The sequence below is a fragment of the Gopherus evgoodei genome, chromosome 2, assembly GCF_007399415.2.
Source record: "Gopherus evgoodei ecotype Sinaloan lineage chromosome 2, rGopEvg1_v1.p, whole genome shotgun sequence".
Classification (NCBI taxonomy): domain Eukaryota; kingdom Metazoa; phylum Chordata; order Testudines; family Testudinidae; genus Gopherus; species Gopherus evgoodei.
Window position 1 is genome coordinate 186649695 of NC_044323.1, and position 19211 is coordinate 186668905.

General features: G+C 38.9%; 1 long non-coding RNA gene across 4 annotated transcripts in view; it reads left to right on the forward strand.

Annotated features, from left to right (window-relative positions):
- The window catches only part of LOC115646562, a 361228-nt gene that overhangs the window by 106620 nt on the left and 235397 nt on the right, over positions 1-19211 (forward strand). For 3 of the 4 annotated variants that reach the window (XR_003999061.1, XR_003999063.1, XR_003999064.1), the window contains 2 exons: positions 12018-12097; positions 16647-16757. This is a non-coding gene — a long non-coding RNA (uncharacterized LOC115646562). The remainder of the gene's footprint in view (positions 1-12017; positions 12098-16646; positions 16758-19211) is intronic. The other variant, XR_003999062.1, reaches the window with a different exon arrangement.

Consider the following 19211-nt stretch of genomic DNA (forward strand, 5'->3'; position numbering starts at 1 on the left):
TAAGTAAAGTACTTTAGGGATCTCTAACATTGTTACAGACCAAGTTTCACACATGGCCTCACAAGAATGACCAGTTGAATTCATCATACCAAGATTTGAATCTGTAGTTTCAGGAATTCGAGGGACAGGTCTACATTACAGCTGGGATCGAAGCTCTGAGATCAATCCATCGGCAGTCGATTTAGCGAGTCTAGTAAAGACCCTCCAAATCGACTGCAGATTGCTCTCCGGTCAATCCCTGTACTCTACCCCTGATGAGAAGAGTAAGGTAAGTTAATGGGAGATTTTCCCCCATCAGCCCCCCGCAGTGTAGACCCCGTGGTAATTCAACCTAAGGTACATCAACTCCAGCTACGTTATTCACATAGCTGGAGTTGCGTAGCGTAGGTCGATTTACCATGTTAGTATAGACATAGCCTCAGTATTTTGCACCCTAATGCGTAGTCCATTCAGTCAGTATACCTTGGGCATAAACCTATCTCTCCCTATATACACCATGCTGTTTGGGTTGCTTTGATTATGTAATTCCCGGAAGTTGCTGGCTGGAAAGCTGCTACATCGGCCAGTAGTCACTATCTCTTTTTAAGAAGTACTGTTTCTGGAAGTGGCATCAAAAAATAGGGTAATGCCTGCTGCTGTTCTGAAAAGTGACACTAACAAAATTTCTGCCTGTTTCTGAAAAAGGGTCTTCTACATGGCCCTGCAATAAATCTTGTTCTTATCCTGTTCAATCAATGAACATTACCAGACTCTTCAAAACTTAATTAAAATCTTAGCATACTGTTTAGATTATGGCAATGTTATATTTCACTAGACAAATATTATTATATAATGGTTACATTTGGACTTTGTCATCTTTATTTTCCCCAGTAGCATCCTACGGTGGCCTTTAAAAGAAGGTATCCTGTTAGAGTCTCTGTGGGTGGTCAGAAAACAGAAGACTGAGTTACAAAGGCTCTTGTTTGTTTTGGGTGAAGGCTTCAAAGGCTCACAGACTTCCTTACAGGATGATGCAGTCAGGAAATACAATAGGAGGTGAGAGGGGAAGAATTTGCTGAAGCTGTTTTATATAAAATGGAACTTACAGATGCTATCCTCCTTGTGTTTGAGCTGCAAGCTAATATGGTCACGGATTTTTCTTTGGTCTAGGTGTCTTTGATGTTTGCATCAATTGCCCTCAATAAAGATTCCAGGGTTTTTGTACACATTCACTTTGGAAGTGTAAAATACAATGATGCATTCATAAGTCAAACTGTAAATAGTGTATCAAAGCTGAGTGATTTAATGTACATATTTGAGGTGCTTGATGCTGGGACACATTCCAGTCCATATGTTCTGCAGATTCCTATTAGTAAAACTCTCCAGCTGCAGTTTGTGACAAAAGTGTGGGTTAGGGCTTTAAGCTGTAGCTTTTTTTTTTTTTTTTGTACAATTTAAGGAATTACCTCATCAGGTCCTTCCAGTTCTCAGAATTACTCACTCATGTAGCTTGCCCAGGATGCTCTGTCTGTAGAGCTTGTGATTTTGGTGTACATCGTCTGTTAGTCATTTTATTACATAAAGTTAAGATACATTTCTTAAAGTTAATCATTTTCATTTGGTACTGCACTTCTACAGACAACTTTAGGAACATAGGTCTTCATATTAAAAACTATTCAGAAAGGAATAGCAAATATAATAATGCCACTATATAAAGGCATGGTGCACCCACACCTTGAATACTGTGTCTAAGTCTGGTAGCCCCAGCTCAACAAGAATATAGTGGAACTGGAACAAGGTCAGAGGAGGACAACAAATATGATCGAGTGTATGGATTGGCTTCTATACGAGAAGAGACTAAAAGGATTAGGGCTGCTCAGTTTAGAAAAGAGACTATTAAGGGGGAATATGATAGAGGTTTATAAATTCTTGAATGGTGTAGAGCAAGTGAATAGAGAAGTGTTGTTTGTTTACTCTTTCACATAATGCAAAACCGAGGGGTCACCCAATGAAAATAATAGGCAGAGGTTTAGAGCAGGTTTCACACAATTACTCTATGGAACTCATTGCCATAGGATGTTGTGATTGCCAAAAGTATAACTGGGTTTAAAAAAAACTAGATATTTTCTTGGAGGACAAGACTATCACTGGATATAATCCAAGATGGCTAAGGAGCAACCCCACGCTTCGGGGTGATCCTAAACCTATGACTGCCAGAAGCTGGGAGGGCAAGATGGATAGATCTCTCCAAATGACTCCATTCTGTACACTTCCCCGTGAGGCTCTGGTACTGAAATTAGACAAAGGTTTCTCACAATCAGAGGAGTGTAGCTCTGCAACAGCCTTCCAAGGGACTAGTGGGGGGCAAAAAACCCAACTGGCTTCAAGACTGAGCTTGATAAGTTTATGGAAGAGACTGCCTACAATGGCATGTGGCCCAGCTGCAGCTACTAATAGCAAACATTCCCATTGATGGGGACACTAGATGGAGAGGGCTCTGAGAATTCTTTCCCAGGTGTCTGGCTACTGAGTTTAACCAATATGCTCAGGGTCTGATTGATCACCATATTAGGGGTCGGGAGGGAATTTTCCCGAGTCAGATTAGCAGAGACCTTGGGATTGTTTCACCTTCTGCATCATGAGGCATGGTCACTTGCAGGTTTACACTAGAGTAAATGGTTGATTCTCTGTAACTTGAACTCTTTAAATTTATGATTTGAGGACTTCAGTAACTCAATCAGATGTTATGGGTCTATCACAGGAGTGGATGGGTAAGGTTCTGTGGCCTGCAATGTGCAGGTCAGACTAGATGATCATGATGGTCCTGCTGGTCTTAAAGTCTGTAAGCCCTAAGCAAAACTATGGATCCCTGGTTCTCAGGCCCAGCTCCACCATAGCCTGCACCCTCATGTCCCTTCTCCCCCCTCTACCCCAATCTTCCCTGCCCTAAGCAGAGTTCTGGTGCAGGAGAGAATCATTTAGTTTTCATAGTCTCATCACAAGGATTAACTTCATCACCATGTGTGCTAAAAAATGTAAAAAAAAAAAATATGAAAGCTTAGTTTGAGGAGCACAAGATGGCATCATTCAGGAAACGTAGCCTTGCCCAGCTGCTGTGAATTGTCCCTGTTCAGTCCAACTGTATTTTCAAAGTGAAGAAATGGTCTTTATGAAATTATTTAAACCATAAGAAATTTTCTGGTATATACTTGTGCTTGTAATAATGAAATGAAGGACATTGCCTGCAAATGACTTATTTTTTTTTAACCCTCTTATGCCTGGATTCAAAGCTATACTATATGACCCACTAATATAACACAGCAAGATCTCCAGACTCAGGTTCAGAGAATTCATTCTACAAAATAGAAGCCAACCTCTGTAAAGTTTATATTTTTCCTGTATGCCTCAAGAGCAACCTCAGCTGTGAGGTGAAGAGACCACCTTTCATGGAGAGAGAATGGACAAAATCAGTCATTCCTGGACCCCTGCTAAGCAAACATTGCAAATAAAGCCAAGATCTAGCTGCTGGGCTCAGTTTATGAAATAACAAAAGGAACAACTTGAAATCATCTAATATATTTCTCTTGGGACCTTATTTGCATGAGTTTTCCTAGAAGTGAATGATCTGAGCTAGAGCTACAAAAGCACCTAAATCGCACCAGTTTATATGTAGAATGGCTTGAAACTGAAACATACAACCAAGCCCTCATCAAAAGAAAATGGCAAAGCCTTATATGAAGAGAGTTTTTCATGGCCTATTAAGTTCATTTAAAATAATTATATCTTTATTACACATCTGTCAAACCCACAAAGCAAAGATTTCAGAGCTAAAGTTGAAAATCTGGACTCAAGCTCTGGGCCAAATTCATCCCTGATGTAAGCCTATTAAAGAGAGAAGTTAAGTTTGGAATTAATTTGGGGTTTTCTGCTTAATGCAATCCAGTTCTCTCCTGCCCTGTACCTTGCATAGTCATTTATGTATTTGCAAAGTTAGTACAAAGTCACTAGCAGCAAGTCACTATTAAATCAGAATTCCCCATTCATTTAAACCTGTGATAGAATTTTATACTCACTTTTCACATGTGTAAATAACTACACAAGGTATAAGGGAGCAGAGAATCAGGACTACTGAAGTGCCATACTTGAGTTTTGCACAATTTGTTTTTAAAAAGGTACATTTAAAAATGGGTACGCTGAAAAGGTACATTTAAAAATGGTAAATCTGAAACAAAGCAGTGGTGAATCACGCACTGTATGTATGAAAGATCACTCAATAGCCTGAATCACATGAATTTATAAGAGCAAGTTAAAGCATGAGTCACTAACGATACTCAGTCTAAACTGTGGCTCTTCTAGTTTTTATGGACTTAAGTCAAAGACTTCAAAAACTATTTTTGAATTTGTATAGATTAATTTCCATAGGTATCTTTCATTAGTATTTAAAAAAGAAAAATCCTCAAAGAGTGCTCCAACATAACTAACCTCTTAAAAACTCCTTAGATAAATATTTACTTGATGATTCAGGTTAATGTCTTTTGGCAAAGTATGTAGAGACTTTTAAAGCTTGCATTATTAACTAGATCACGTTTGTATGTATTCAGGGGCTTTTCAATAAAGTATTTATTTGACCCATCAGTCTGATTAGTAATATAAAAATGCACACCCACAAAAATGTACACCCACTTATTTTTAGATTATATTCAAATGTGTAGTTCTGTTTCTTTCATCACTGAACATCACTGCCACTTTTCAGACCTTAATGTCTTTTCAATTCATTGTTTCTCTAACTTAGGATCTGTCCTTTTGATACCTAATTAAATGCAAAAATTGAAGGGAGTGTGTTGAAAGGGGGATTTGAGCACAGAGAACTTCTGAAGTCATGAAACTTCTAGTTCCTGCCCTTCTAACAACTTTTAAAATGCTTACATTTTAAGAAAAAGAATGAGATTCACTACTGAATTATAAATACAATTGTAAGTTTCGCATTAGAGCACAGTACAGCTAAATTAGAGCCCCCTTGGGGGAAAAAAAAAAAGTTTCCTAAGGGAAGCTCTGACAAACCTTTAACTGTACCAGCATGAATAGGGCACTACTAAAACTGTAGAATCCATACCAGTCTCAAAATAGATGGATTTGGGTAATCCATGATCTTTAGTGTCAAAATGATGCCACAAATAGCAATTAAACTAATTCCATTTAGATCTAACATTGAATTAAATGTATTTTCATTTCAGAAGGATAACAATGATAAGCATTCTCCCTCTGCCATTTTAGTACTCATTTATTGAACCCTTTTAGCTCAACCAGAATATGGGGGAGGTCATTTGACTGGGATGGTTATTTCTGTTGCCAGCTCACTCTCCCTCTCTCCACATACCTATAAAGGACATGTTGCCCTAAATGAGGTTAATTATTTCTGCATAGTTGCTCTCAGCACTGTGTTCCCAAAGAAAGACTCAACTTTGAGAGATTCTGGCCAGTATCACAGCTAAACCTGACTGGAGAGGCATAACGGATAGAGCACTGGACTGGAATTCAGCTGGTTAATATCACTCCCTCACACAAAGAAATCCATATGCAATAGTGGGGAAATCCTGTTCAGTCTCTGTGGGTTCCCCTTTTGCTATTCTGCTGTACGAATAGGGGGAGGTTTTCATAGAGAAGGCCAACGGTTACATACTTCCTTTGTTGCAATGGACAGGGTGCACAGGGACAGAGGTTCTGTAGCTACACAGATATTTTTATTCACCCCTACAACTAAATTGCTTGTAAGGGCTGTCTTATAAATATCTTTTTTAAAATCTGAGAGAAAAGTAGTATTGTACACATTAGATGGGCATTTTTACATGCATCTCCATTATCATCAGAAAAAGACAAATGGTGCAGTATCTGCTTCAATATTTCTCTTGTGCAAAATAAATTTACATGAAGTTTTTCCAAAAAAACTAATTCCCTCAGAGTGAACAAATACCCAAAAGAGGGACCCAACAATAAACCAACACAGGTACTTAGTCTTCAGAGACTATTATAAAACAAACTAGTAAAATTATCCCTTTTCTCCATAGCTATTACCTAGAGATGGGCACTTTGCATGTTAAAAAATAGTTAGTTTTAAAAGAAGAAAAATAAATGGACTTCATTAGAGTTGACAGAGTGGCACCCTTTGGAACAAAGTACTTTACGACGACAGATTTTATCTGCACAAATCTAACAAAAAAAATATTTTGTGCAGAACTGATCAAATGTGAAGATTACTAAATTTTCCCTGGAGCCAAGGCTACAGCCATTTCTGGCTTGGCAAAAAAGGACCTGAAACTCAAGCAAGTCCCTCACCAAATTCTTCAGATTCCTGACACTGTATTCCCAATTCTGAAAGGTCACAATGGTCATCTCTACTTCTTCCCCTTGCTGTCATGAAGACAATCACTTCCACACATGCCAAAGGCAGTATGCGAGCCGGTTTTCAGTGGCACTCACACTGCTGGCTGCGTTCACGTTTTTTGATAAGACTTTGTATGGAACATATCAGGAATGGTATAAATAGCAGGTCCATGGCCAAAAGCAGCTGATCACTTTGAAAATACCTCACAATTAAGGCCCATATACCCATGCTGGGCTATTTGTGCAGGTAGGTGGGTTTTGGTCAGGCTGAGTTTAGGACACATGAGTTTAAACAGCCTGGTTCACTATGGGATTGCATTTAGGAGGAAGGGCAAATGGTCATGTGTTAATAAACTAGTGACTTTCATCCGCAATGGCAGCAACACAATAGAAACTGACTCAAATGAAGCTATGTTGAGATCAACGCTGAAACAAGCCTAGCCAGCATCTCACAAATTAAGAAGTTGTACATGGACATGGAGCATAATCTGTCCCAGCATGACTGTAACAACTAGTACTATGACAAATTTGTCTTGGATATGGGCTACTTAAAATGTAGGTATTTCCTTCTAAATCCTTTCTTCTATTTCAATTCTAAAAATCTTTTACATATTTTATCCTGCCAATATTCTTTAAAAGGAACACTGGCAAAAATTTGACCTTCAGCCCCAATACCATGGACTGCAATTCCTGATGTGCCTGAATTCCACAAAATGTCAGATGCAACCAAGTCTTACCACCTACATGACAAATCGCAGGAGTTATTAATCTCATTGAGAATGACCTTCACATTTTTAAAAGAAGTCCTCCACCTTGATACAGCTGCAAATGGAAAACAACAGATAGGGAAAGAAATATTATTTGCAAGCTTCCAAACAAGTACTGCAAACAAGTGAAAATAAATAAGATGTCAAATATTAATTTTTTAAACAGATGCATGTGTCCTTTTGACCTACCACTCACAAAAATAAGGCTTCAAGTATCAGTACAGAATACGGAAATAAATATTTTGATTAGAAAAATCTGTTTTTATAGTCTGTTATCATTAAGATTAAATGCACTTTAAATGTGTTTAATATAAAGTAAATGGCTTGAATTGTAAGAACATAAGTATGTTAATAGACTGAAGGTAATTAATTGTAAGTATATTTGATGCTAAAATCATGGTAAACTTGAATATGGGCCTAAGATTACATGCAAGAGTTTAACTATTGTTTAAAATGTAGTATTTTGTAGGATGCATCTTAGTAATAAATGATTAATTTATTTTTGCAATTTAAAAGGCCTAGCTTAGCTGTTCATCAGAAACATGAATACATTTGTTTCAGGAATGCTGTTTCTAAAATTTTAGAAATGCAACAATATACTGTATATAACTATAAGCTGGCGTGGAACTTTTATTCTTATTACATTAAAGGCCTTTAAATTGCCAGAGCACCATAAAGTGCGTTTCATGCAAATGAGACTCAAGCCCTATATTCTTTAGAGACATATTGTGGGTTTTTTTTTGTTTTTTTGTTTTTTTTTAAGTAATAAGATATTATGCACCTTAAACTACCACATTCTCGAGTGTCGCTGATTTCTGCTAGTATAATGGGTATCGGCTATTTGTAACGTTCTTATTTATGAATGTGTTACACCAAAGTTCATTTAATAACTGGCAGAATGACCCAAGTCTGAAAGCCTGACAGAAATTAAAGGCATTTGATTTCCTGCACTGATTTGATCCTGTTTTCTACATAATAGAAATCAAGTTGGGTTTTATTTCTGCTGTGACATCCACTATCAGAGCAGAAGTTCCACGACAAAAGAATTGCTACGGTGAAGCATGTACCCCTGCCTTTAGCGAAAAACTTACATATTATTTTCTTTAAAATCAAATCTGTTTTCATGTGCAGTATTCCAGAAAAAAAGAAAAATTTAAAAAACCCTCAGAGAATATAACAATCAGACCTTCCCAAATGCAACTGTAATTTACCTCTGTCTGATCTTTCATATTATTTCTTTGATCAAAGACCATGTTATTCTTAGTAAGTTACAGAATTTTTGAAGAGCTAACTTAAGAGTCAGTGCTGCATTGTGCTGAGCTTTGGGAAGCTGATGTGAGGACATGTAAAACAATCTCCAGTTACATTTAAGAGAACCCCAGGTCCTCTTGAAATGGAAAATGGGTAACTATTCCCCAAAAAATTAACTGTACTTGACTTTTCCTATATAATTAGATTACTGAAACGCAAACCAGCCAATTTAGCCTGACTTGCACTAAAATTTTGGGAAATTTAAGTAGCAAAGTGACAACAACTGTCAAAGCTGAATACATTTAAAATATGTTTCCTAGAATGGTCTGCTTCCATCAGAATCTGCTTTGGCCAAGGACAGGACTGAGGCGCAGGAACATAGTGTGGATAAAAAGAGCTTTTTTTTTAAAATCAGCTTTTTGCTTAAAATGGATTTTTTATTTTTTAAAATAAACCTATTTAAAAATCAAATTTGAAATTGTAACAACCTGTATTAAGCCCTAACCTACTATAATCTATTACATTTTTATTTTAATTTAAATGATTTTAAACAGTATAGGTTTACTATCAAGTTTTAAAGAAAGTGAAACCACTAAGCTGGTAGAAGTCACTGGCTAAGCACCTGGAACTAGAGTTTGTTGAAGTGCTAAACTAGCTTTCACTAGCGTTAGCCTCTTCTGCAGGTACAGAGAAAATATATTCATTTCAGTTTATTTAACTAGTTTAGTTCAATGATTAGTTTATTCAAAGTTAAGAAACCACTTTGGAGTTGAAAAAGAGCTTGTTTACCTCTTCCGGTCTATGAATAAAAATGAGGATGAGAGGTACTAGTTCTTAAAAATTTAAAGGACATGGTGACCTATAAACTATCAGTTCAATTCACTAAATTGTTTAATTAATAAGTTAGTTATCAAAACATGTTTTGCATATAAAACTATGAGAGAGTGGGTCAGACCAATGGTCCATCTAGCCCAGTACCCTGTCTTCCAACAGTGCCAAGTAGCCACCCACCCACACACACATATAAACAAACTTACAATGCAAAGGCTCAGGCCTGTATAATTTTTACCTTAGCCAGACTATGCCATAGGCTTTAAAATGCTTGACATGAGTGGGTGACGTAGGAATAACCTTATGGCAGTAAGGTCACAAGGTCGCCTGTTGGCACATTGTTTTACAGTAATGTTATGGAAAACTAGATAGCAATAAACTGAAATTTATTGTCCAAGACCACAAGACACCTGACAGTGACATCATGGAATGTCCTTCCTGACCACAGAGTACATGTTGTGCATAGATGCTAATGAGAACCCAAGGAACTAAGAAACAACCTATGAAAAAGGGGGCAACCCAATATTCGTACCCTGTGGAAGTACAAATAAGAAAAAGAGGGTTGAAACCCTCATGCATATGTGTTGGGTGAGGTGAGAAGAACAAAATATAAAAGAGGTTCCCTGGTTGGGTAAAAGTCAAGACCTGCAAGACCCCACAGGAAACCCCAGCAGGAACCATCCCTCTACTGATGATCATCTGAGAGATCCATCAGAATCTAGAATATCTTCTGAAGGTGTGAATAAGGCTACAGTTAGTCATTGCATGGGTTTTTATAGGATTTCTGTACGAATGGGTAATTGTAATATTACTTACTGTTTTAATAAAACTTGTAATACAGAAAAAGTTTGTACTTGGGATTATGTCTGTGGTCACTATCCTTGGACTTCATGTGTTCTTGGAGTCTCCAAATTTGGAACAAGCACCAGAGGTGATTTTTCACGCTGTTTAGCTTGAAACTGTAGCAAGATAACAAGCTGCTGGCTGCCAGTGCCTGGACAAGCCGCTGGCCCACCAAGCGCCAGGCTGGTCCCTCGAGTTGCCAGCCCTTCCTGACCCTGAAGGCTGCCCCTGCCAGGGCTGAGCCGCTAGCACCCCAAGTGCCAGCTTCTTCCACCCCTGAAGGCCCCCTTCCCTGCCAAGCTGTCAGCCCCAGAGCGCCTGGCCAAGCCTACTCACTCCCCCGGCCGCTGGCTCTCCCTGTTCCAAGGAGGAGGGTCGTGGTGAGCAGTGGGGACCTTCGGGGAGGAAGGGGATAGAGTGGAGGAGGAGGTGGGGGTCTCAGAAGGGGTGGGGCCACCACAACCCAGGTGTCCTGAGTCGGGTTGGCAGCAGTGCCAGGGGAAGGCTAAGCCTTCCCTGGTGTGTTATGCCCACTGCCCATAATGCCTGTTAAGAATAGTTACAACTCTAAACGTTCTTGTTTTGGTCAGAGGGAGTTAAAACCTCAACCTTAAATGAAAATATTCTTAAGAGTGCTGGTATCAGAGGTGTTATTGTAAACTTTATAAAAGAGAGTCAGATATTTGTGAGTGGATTTCATATGCTTCATTTCTTACTAATACAGAAATAAAATTGAGAGCAATGCAGCTACATCCCTGAGATTGTACATGGAATGATGCTTTGCTTTCTCTGTTTAGGGTGAGACTGACAACTGAGGTAGCTGTATTACAGTGACAGAACACTCCTCCATGTGTTACAGATTGCTAGGAAATTGGATTGGACCTCCTGTGAGAAATTGTCTCTCACCTTAGTCCAGGATAATTCTGTGATATACATAAGGGGGGGAAATGTGTGATATGGGTTTTATTTAAAATAAAATGTGTAGTGGTGTTCATAAAATCAGTCTCCCAAGTATATTATGCAGTAGTACCTTTTCAGTGCCCTAGGAAGCATGATTTGCCCACCAGGTTTAAGGAGACATGCTAGCAAATATGGAAGAGGATTGCATTGCATTGAATCTGCAAGATTAATTTAATAGCTTACTGTATGCTTACTCTGTCTAGTAATCAAGGAGATGTATCTAACATTAACACAGTAGAATCTGAGTAGTTTTACCAATTTAATACTTAATACTTGATTTTTCTGTTGTGTTGTCACTTTTTTCTGAGTTGCAGAAGCTTGTCTTATTTGTGTGATAATATTATAGCCAGAATATAAATCTGGAGAACGTTGTGTCCAAAATTCAAAAATATTGTTTATACGAAGACAGTTTAGGAAGATAGAGCTTTCCAACTGAAATTAAAAATAGAACAAAGCTTTGAGAAAAACCATATGTTTCACATTCAGAATAAACAAGTCATTCTTTCTGTAAAATATAACCATTTGCAAACCATTCTTCCTTTTCCTATGAGAACTGTAAAGCTGCTTTTTCTGCTTTCAGTGTAAATGAACAAGAACAAGCATCTCTGTGGATATAGCATAGGAGACAGATCTTTAAACTTAAATGGCTTTTATTTTTATTCCATTTCATAGCAGACATATCTGGTGAATCATTGCTGGTTTCTGCTTTAATTATTATTTATCATTATGATTTGTTTTTCATTTGTTTTGCCCTGATATTTCTATCCAAAATGAAGTCATCCTGATCTCATTAATACACCACAATTCTGTCTGAATTTGTGGAATAAAACATTTAATTAGCTATACAACACAGAGCCATCCCAAAAGAATAATTTCAGTGGAAACATATGAACCAGTTTTAGAAAATCTTTATTTTTCTGTATCAGTTTATTGGTGTCCTATTGAAAGTTAGTTTTGTGGTTTTGCATAATTTGACATGCCTATGTTTCTCTTTTAAATATACAGGGAATTGGCCATATCTCTTTCTTTTGCCCGGTTGCTGAAGCATTGTCACAGGACAGCAAGGATTGATGAATATTCTTCAGGTAGGAAACTGGCTATATGCTTTTTAGTGTGGTGGTTCATTAATTTTTCCCACAACTTTGTCTTCCATATTCCAATAGTAGTTGTATTTATGTTACAGCAACAAAATGCCAGTGAAAATATCAAAAAGTTCCAACTCTTGCTCTTTACATATGTCTCTATTTAAATCTGTGAGAATTTTTTAAAAAATGTGGTGACTCTGACAACATATGATACAGCAAATTAATAACTGAAGGATTTACCAGTTAGTCTGTTTTATCTTCTTTTGTTAGCCCACCTGTCCAAATGGAATCTAGTTGCTTCAGGATCTGCTGCAGAAAGCTCTGCTTTGCTGACCCAGTCTGGGTGTGCACAGAAATGTAGTGGAATTTGTCCCTTTACTGAATATTTTTCCAGTTCTTTCTTATAGGATGTTGGGGTCATAAACACCAGTCCTTCAGCTGAAAGATCAAGATAAGTGGCTGTATTTTTTTTGAAAATGCTAGTGCAGCTGCATGGATGAACTGACTTGGGGGCACTACAGTTTATTTAGTGCCTCCCTCTCTGCAGGGACGGCTCCAGGCACCAGTGAAGGAAGCAGGTACTTGGGGTGGCCAATGGAAAGGGGCGGCACATCCGGGTCTTCGGCAGCAAGTCCCTCAGTCCCTCTCCTCCTCTTTGAGCTGCCGCTGAAGTGCCGCCGAAGAGGAAGAGAGGGAGTGAAGGACCCGCTGCCGAATTGCTGCAGAAGAATGAAGCGGCATGATTGAACTGCCGCCGAAGTGCTGCTGATCGGCTTTCTCTCTCTCTTTTTTTTTTTTTTTTTCCTGCTTCACTGCTTGTGGCGGCAAAAAAACTGGAGCTGGCCCTGCCTCTCTGGACACACAATCCTATCACCTCAGAAAGAAACTGTATGGTTTTGGCCACTGTTGTCATGTGTGGATTTCTGAAGGTGTTGAACAATTCACTGTCATCTGAGATCTCTTAAGTGTGACTAATGTTCGCATACAAGAAACGTATTCTTCTAAAGACATTTATGTCTATAAAAGGTTTGCTTAAGAGTATTCCTATATATTCATGATGTTTCTTTGCACAGAATAGCAAAAGGCAGATATGCCTTTGAAACCTTAAAGTTGATCTGGAGAAGCAGAAACCTGGCCTTCCAAAGTCAGCTTTGAATATTTAGCACCATTGTAAAATCTGTCTTAATATATGGTGCTGAATTTGGAGACTTATCAAGACCTTACTATCTAAAGTTCAAGGTTTTATAAACAAAAGCCGTAGAAAAATTCTGAACATTAGATAGCCAGAAAAATATCTGAAATGAATTGCTCTGGAGGAGGATGAAACAAACTGATAGGACAGGAAATTATGGAACAAAAGTGGGTGGGTAGGATGCACATGGAAGAAATAACCAAACAGCCTAACAAGACACATGTTGGACTGGAATCCCCAGGCCAAGAGATGACAGGATAGACTAAGGACAACTTGGAAATACACAGCAGAAGCAGAACTGAGAGCTATCAAATTGACATGGGAAGAAGCCAAGACTGCAGCAAGAGACTGCCAAAGATAGAAGGCAGTGGTGAAAGCCCTATATTTTGTATGGAAGAAAGAGGCATAAATTAGCCTCTCTGCATGAATAAATGTATTTAAACCCAATTCTGTCACATGCACAAATGCTCTTATGTTGTTTAATCATAAGATTATCAGTAATACATGTTTGTGTAGAATGCTGGATGCAAATGGAGCTTTGTGATTGGTTGTCATACCTGTGCAATAGTGCCTATTCAGTGTATAAAGGGGACAATTTTTGCCTCCTATTTATTGCTGAACTATATTTCAGATTAGCCAGGAGAAACTCTAGACCTTGAACTTCAGTGTGATTTTTGGTGCTGCTTGGGTGGTTAAAGTAACTCAGCTTTTGGCCTTGTTGCTATAAATACCTCTAGAGGATATAATTACCAAAACATGCACTGCCTGTTGGGTCTCATTGCTTATGAGCATGATCCAGCACAAACCCCAGAAGGCCACAGAAGCTGGCACCTTAGAAGGCTAACCTACTCAGCAGAAAGGATAACTTGTTGCTCATATTCCAAAACAAATGTTTTAAAACTCAGCATTGTGGTAGCAGGGAGTTGCAGAGCTAGCCTAGGGCAAGGAGACTAAGCATTCAAACGAATGAGTTTCCTTGCTCCCACACTTCATGACTCCCAGCAGTCTCACAGCCTGCCGAAATTACTTCCATCTCAGACAAGTGTAGGGTGTTGGACAGGCATTGGGCTTGGCCTACCAGACAGGTTTAAAATAAACAAAACTTTCTAGAAGTGAAATGAGAGTCATGGGCATCCTTGACTCACTGACTGCTAGAATTCAGCAGAGAGGATGAGCCAGTCTAATCTTCTCCCGATTATCCCTCCCTTTTTTCCATGTACAGGGATAGTTTTGGGGCTGCATGGCCCTTCCTATTCTGTTTAACACAGCTCCTTTCTGGAGCTCTTTCAGAGAGAGCATGATACTATTGGGCTGCAATGCAGCTCTTTTAAAATTCTTCCTTGGCTGACAGACTGTGAGTGTGGTCGGAGCGCCAGCGCTGGGAGAGAGCTCTCCCAGCGCTGCACGTAAACCACATCCCTTACGGGTGTAGCTTGCAGTGCTGGGAGCTGTGCCCCCAGCGCTGCGGCACTGATTACACTGAGGCTTTACAGCGCTGTATCTTGCAGCGCTCAGGGTGTGTTTTTTCACACCCCTGAGCACGAAAGTTGCTGCGCTGTAAAGTGCCAGTGTAGCCAAGCCCTAAGAGTCCTCAACTCCCAGCCACCACATTGTACCATAGGCCTTATTGCCAGCAAAAGGGCCTATCTATGTGTAGCACTAAAGCCCTGTTTTTTCTCTCTCTAACTTTTTATCTTAATTTTTTTCTTCTAATGCATAACAATGAGGTTCACAAAAATGTTGGGTAGGTGAAAGATTTAAAAAAAAAAAACTTTTACAAATCCCATCCACTGAATGAGTACACATGTAACATGTTGAAGGTACAGCAGCCAATGGGAACCCTTCACATGTCTAGTAGACTAGATTGGCTGCTGCATCAGAAGAGTAGACTGATTTAAGGGTAAATCAGTATTAATCTTAACCATCATGCCAGAAATAGCCAAGATGAAAAAGGCTATTATCATTCTTGTGGATGAGCCTCTTTAATATTGCAAGATTCGACTCTGAGAAATTAGGTGTTAACTATTTGGATAGATTCTCTAACTAGAATAGGGAGCCAGATTTGCCAAAAAGCAGAGCTGGCTGGTGGCAGAGGGAAATAATTCAGTGTCGTGTTGATCCTACAAGGTTGGCAAAGACCATTTGGGCAACGGAACTGAGATAGCTGGATAATGGAGGTGTTGGGCCTCTAATCTGATCCTGAACACCGAGCCCAGTTATTGCTTGTAGCACTTCATTTTGAGCACATCTATCCTTGTTTGCCATTATCCCTGCCTACACGCTGATCAGAAAACTTTAAGGCAGTTCTTATTCTTATTCAGCTCTTCAAAGCTCTGGGCCTTCTCTAGGCTAAGCTGGTGAAGTGAGTCATCATAGGTGGGTTGAGAGTGGGATGTGACATTCACGGAAGTCCTTCCTCTTTGAAAAAATGATTTGAAGTTTGACTTTTCTGATGGCTCATATGGGAGCTCATAGTACATTGCAGGACTCTCAGTTAGAGAAGTTTTGGGTCACTTGCTCCTTAAGTGTGCTGAGGCAAGATAGCTTGTTCCTCTGCCTTCTATCTCTTTGGAAATCAGGACATTGCTGTTAAAATATGTCTGCACTAGAATGAGGGGATGGGATTGGATCTTTAGTAGAGTACAAGAGGGTGAAAAGCCTGAATAAAAAGTCCTTGACCCTATTAGGATCGTGCATGTGTGGTTTGTTTGTTTGAGGTTTTTTGTTTGTTTGTTTGAGTCAGCCACCAGAAGAGGAGGAAAAGTTCTGCTGTTCCATTCTGCTGAGCAGGAATGGATGATCGAGGGATGGTATATGTTGTGCAGGGGCATGCACATGAATTAAAATTTCACTGCTTTTGGAGGGGCATATTCTGTGCCCCCGCCATGACTCTGGGGCCCGAGGAGCTCGTTCTCCTCACTGCATCCCTGGGGTTGGAGGAGCTGTCAGCTCCTGCCAGGGCTGGAGGAGTTTTGTGCCCCTGCTTGCTCCCCCTTTGTGCACACTCCTGATGATGCAAATGTTTGGCACTAGAGAAAGTGAGTTGGCCAGTTTGATTAGGCTACAGTGAAACAAGACTTATCCCCTATCATGGATGTATGTATATGAATGTAAAGAGCTGGATTGGTTCTTGCCAGAGATTTAATAAAATTAGAAAAACAGAACAAATTTTCTGTGGCAGGATATAACTAGACTGCAAACTTTGGCAGGATTTTAACATTTTAATACTGTTTGAAACTCTGACAATATTTATATTCAGCTGTGAATCTGAAGTTGGAATAAATGAGAAGTAAAAAATTTTTTATATTCTTCCTGATGCTAATGTGAGGTAACATTAAGTTTTTTTTGTTTGTTCAGTATAGGTTCAAAGCAAGAAATTTGAGAATCTAGAGGAGCCAAACAAAGATAAATAGTGAGCTGATTTTCCAAACTGGCATTGACATACTAGGATTTGGAAGAAGTACGCTTGTAAGCTTCCTTTATTATTATAACCTCTTGAACAGAATAATTCAGTCCAAATAGGTATAAATGCTTTCCAATGGAGAAGTTTATGACCCTAGTTTCTGACTGAAATGCTCACAGTGTAAAAAATGTGGTGTGAAGGAGCTAAATGGAGAAGACGCTGGTGGGCTAAAGCTTGGTGTAGATCAGGAACTTTGAGTTAGAAATGTTGTATGTTTGGGAGCTTCTGTCCTTTGCAAATACTTACTAGTAGATTCAAGTGGCTAAATTCACTTTGGAAACTGGTTTTCAAGTAGGACTTTAACAGAAGCCTCTCAGATCTTTAATAGAGGGATGCTAAGGAAAAATAAAATTCTAGTAGATCCCTAAGAGTTACATGATGCCTTTCTATAGACCGTACCCTTCTGAAGCTAATAGAGCAGCACAACACATACAATGTATGCTGAAGATGTTTATAATAAGATATCTGTTCTAGAGAAAGATGAACAAGATCAGAGTATAGAAGAACTGGCCCAAATGCCTCAACTGCAGCTCATGTAAAGATCCCCTTCTTCCTCAGTATGATCCTGCAGTAGGTGCCTGGTAATCTCCCATAGCGTTAGAGCAAACAGTTGTTATTTGTTGGCAGCTGGGCAACAAGCAAGGATTTTTTTAATGAAGGGGGTAGGTATCATGTGGATCTGGCTAGAGGGCCTGCCTGAGGGCTGAGAGTTCAGAGAAATGGAGCCACCATTCTCTTTCTCTGTATGCACCTCAACTGCCTAGCCACATGTCTTTTCTCAGTCCAGAGCTTCAGCCTGTGTCAGTCAATGTAGCTCCTTTTTACACCAGGTGTGGTTCCTGCTTTTGCTTTCTACTCCTGCAAGTAAAAAGTGATCTTATTTTACCATTCATGTTTCATGTGGTGATGAATTTTGAATTATGTTGAGGTAAACTAAATTATAGCTAGAATATGTAACAATAGCTGTAGTTAAGGTTTCTTAAGTGTTTGCATTTTATTTTTTTTCCATTTGCTTGTAACTTTTTGAAACTTTTATCTTATAATTTAAGTTTTCCAGGCCTGGCCTCTGCTCTTAAATTATAAGATAAAAGTTTCAAAAAGTTACAAGCAAATGGAAAAAAAATAAAATGCAAACATTTTCCAGGCCTGGCCTCTGCTGAGAGTGATTTTTTGGAAAGTATTGAGTGAATAGGGTTTAGGCCTTTCTTTCTTTCTTTCTTTCTTTCTTTCTTTCTTTCTTTCTTTCTTTCTTTCTTTCTTTCTTTCTTTCTTTCTTTCTTTCTTTCTTTCTTTCTTAATATGAGAAGAGGGGGAATATAATTCTCTCATTATTTAAAAAAAAAAAAATCTTCTGACATATGAACCACCCAGGTGCTATATTGTCTGAGGGAATAAAGGTGAAATTTGGCAGAAGTGTCTTTTGGTATCTTAATGAACAATTGGGAACATTCTAGTGCTATTGTCTTAATACATCTCAACTTTATCTCTGGCCCCTTGTTCATATGTGTTATGCTACAGTGCATTTATCCTATCACATGCTGTTATTTTTCCATTATCCACAAATCATTCAGTACATGTGTTGGATGGTGTGCAGTGAATGATGCAGGGCTATTGGGGATCCATTTTTCATTGGCTGCTTCTACCATAGCAAAATTTTAACTTACAGAAATTCTGTATTGGAGCATCTCCACCGGTATAGTATGTAATGTAAGCAGAGTGCAGACATTTTTACCTGAAGCCCACGGCACAGCAGAGCCCAAAGGCAAGAAATAAGATCTACTAACAGAGCTGGTTGTTTTTCCTAAAATGTTTTAAATTATTCCCCCCCAATTCCATTGTAAAGTCCCATCCTTCCAGCTTGGGGAGGATTGAAGGAATTTCCTTTAGAGGCTGCCATAATCCTTCTTTTGATCAATTTGAAGTACTGCTCCTTCCTCCAGGGCCTGAGAGCATTGTGTCAAAGGCACTCCAACCACCTGTAGCCTGGGAGAATGAGACAGAGGCTGAGAATTGAACCCAGGTCTATATATCAGTGCAGAATACTCGCCTCTAAGCAAATGGCACAGCATTCCTTATTTTTAATTTCCCTTTAGCCTTATTTTTGCTTTCTGCTTGTGTATCTCCTTCTTGCACATCTCTTTGTCATACCCTGTCATTATTTGTTTGATCCCCTTTTCTCTTTCCACCTTCAATGAGATGACCTTTGAATTACTTTGAGGATGACTCATCATGTGCCAGGAACAGAGAATTGCCATTAAAGTTAATAGTGCTTCCCGGGGACCACATTTGTAGTAATAAGACTTGCAACTAGGCATATGCAATTTTAATTTGGAATACAATATTTTAATTGTCTGAAGAGATGACTGTTAAAATATAGTATGGCAAATTTAAATTCACTTGTGAACTGCTGCAGATTTTCTTTCCCAAAAAAATGGCCCTTGGAAAGGCCTATTTTCTTT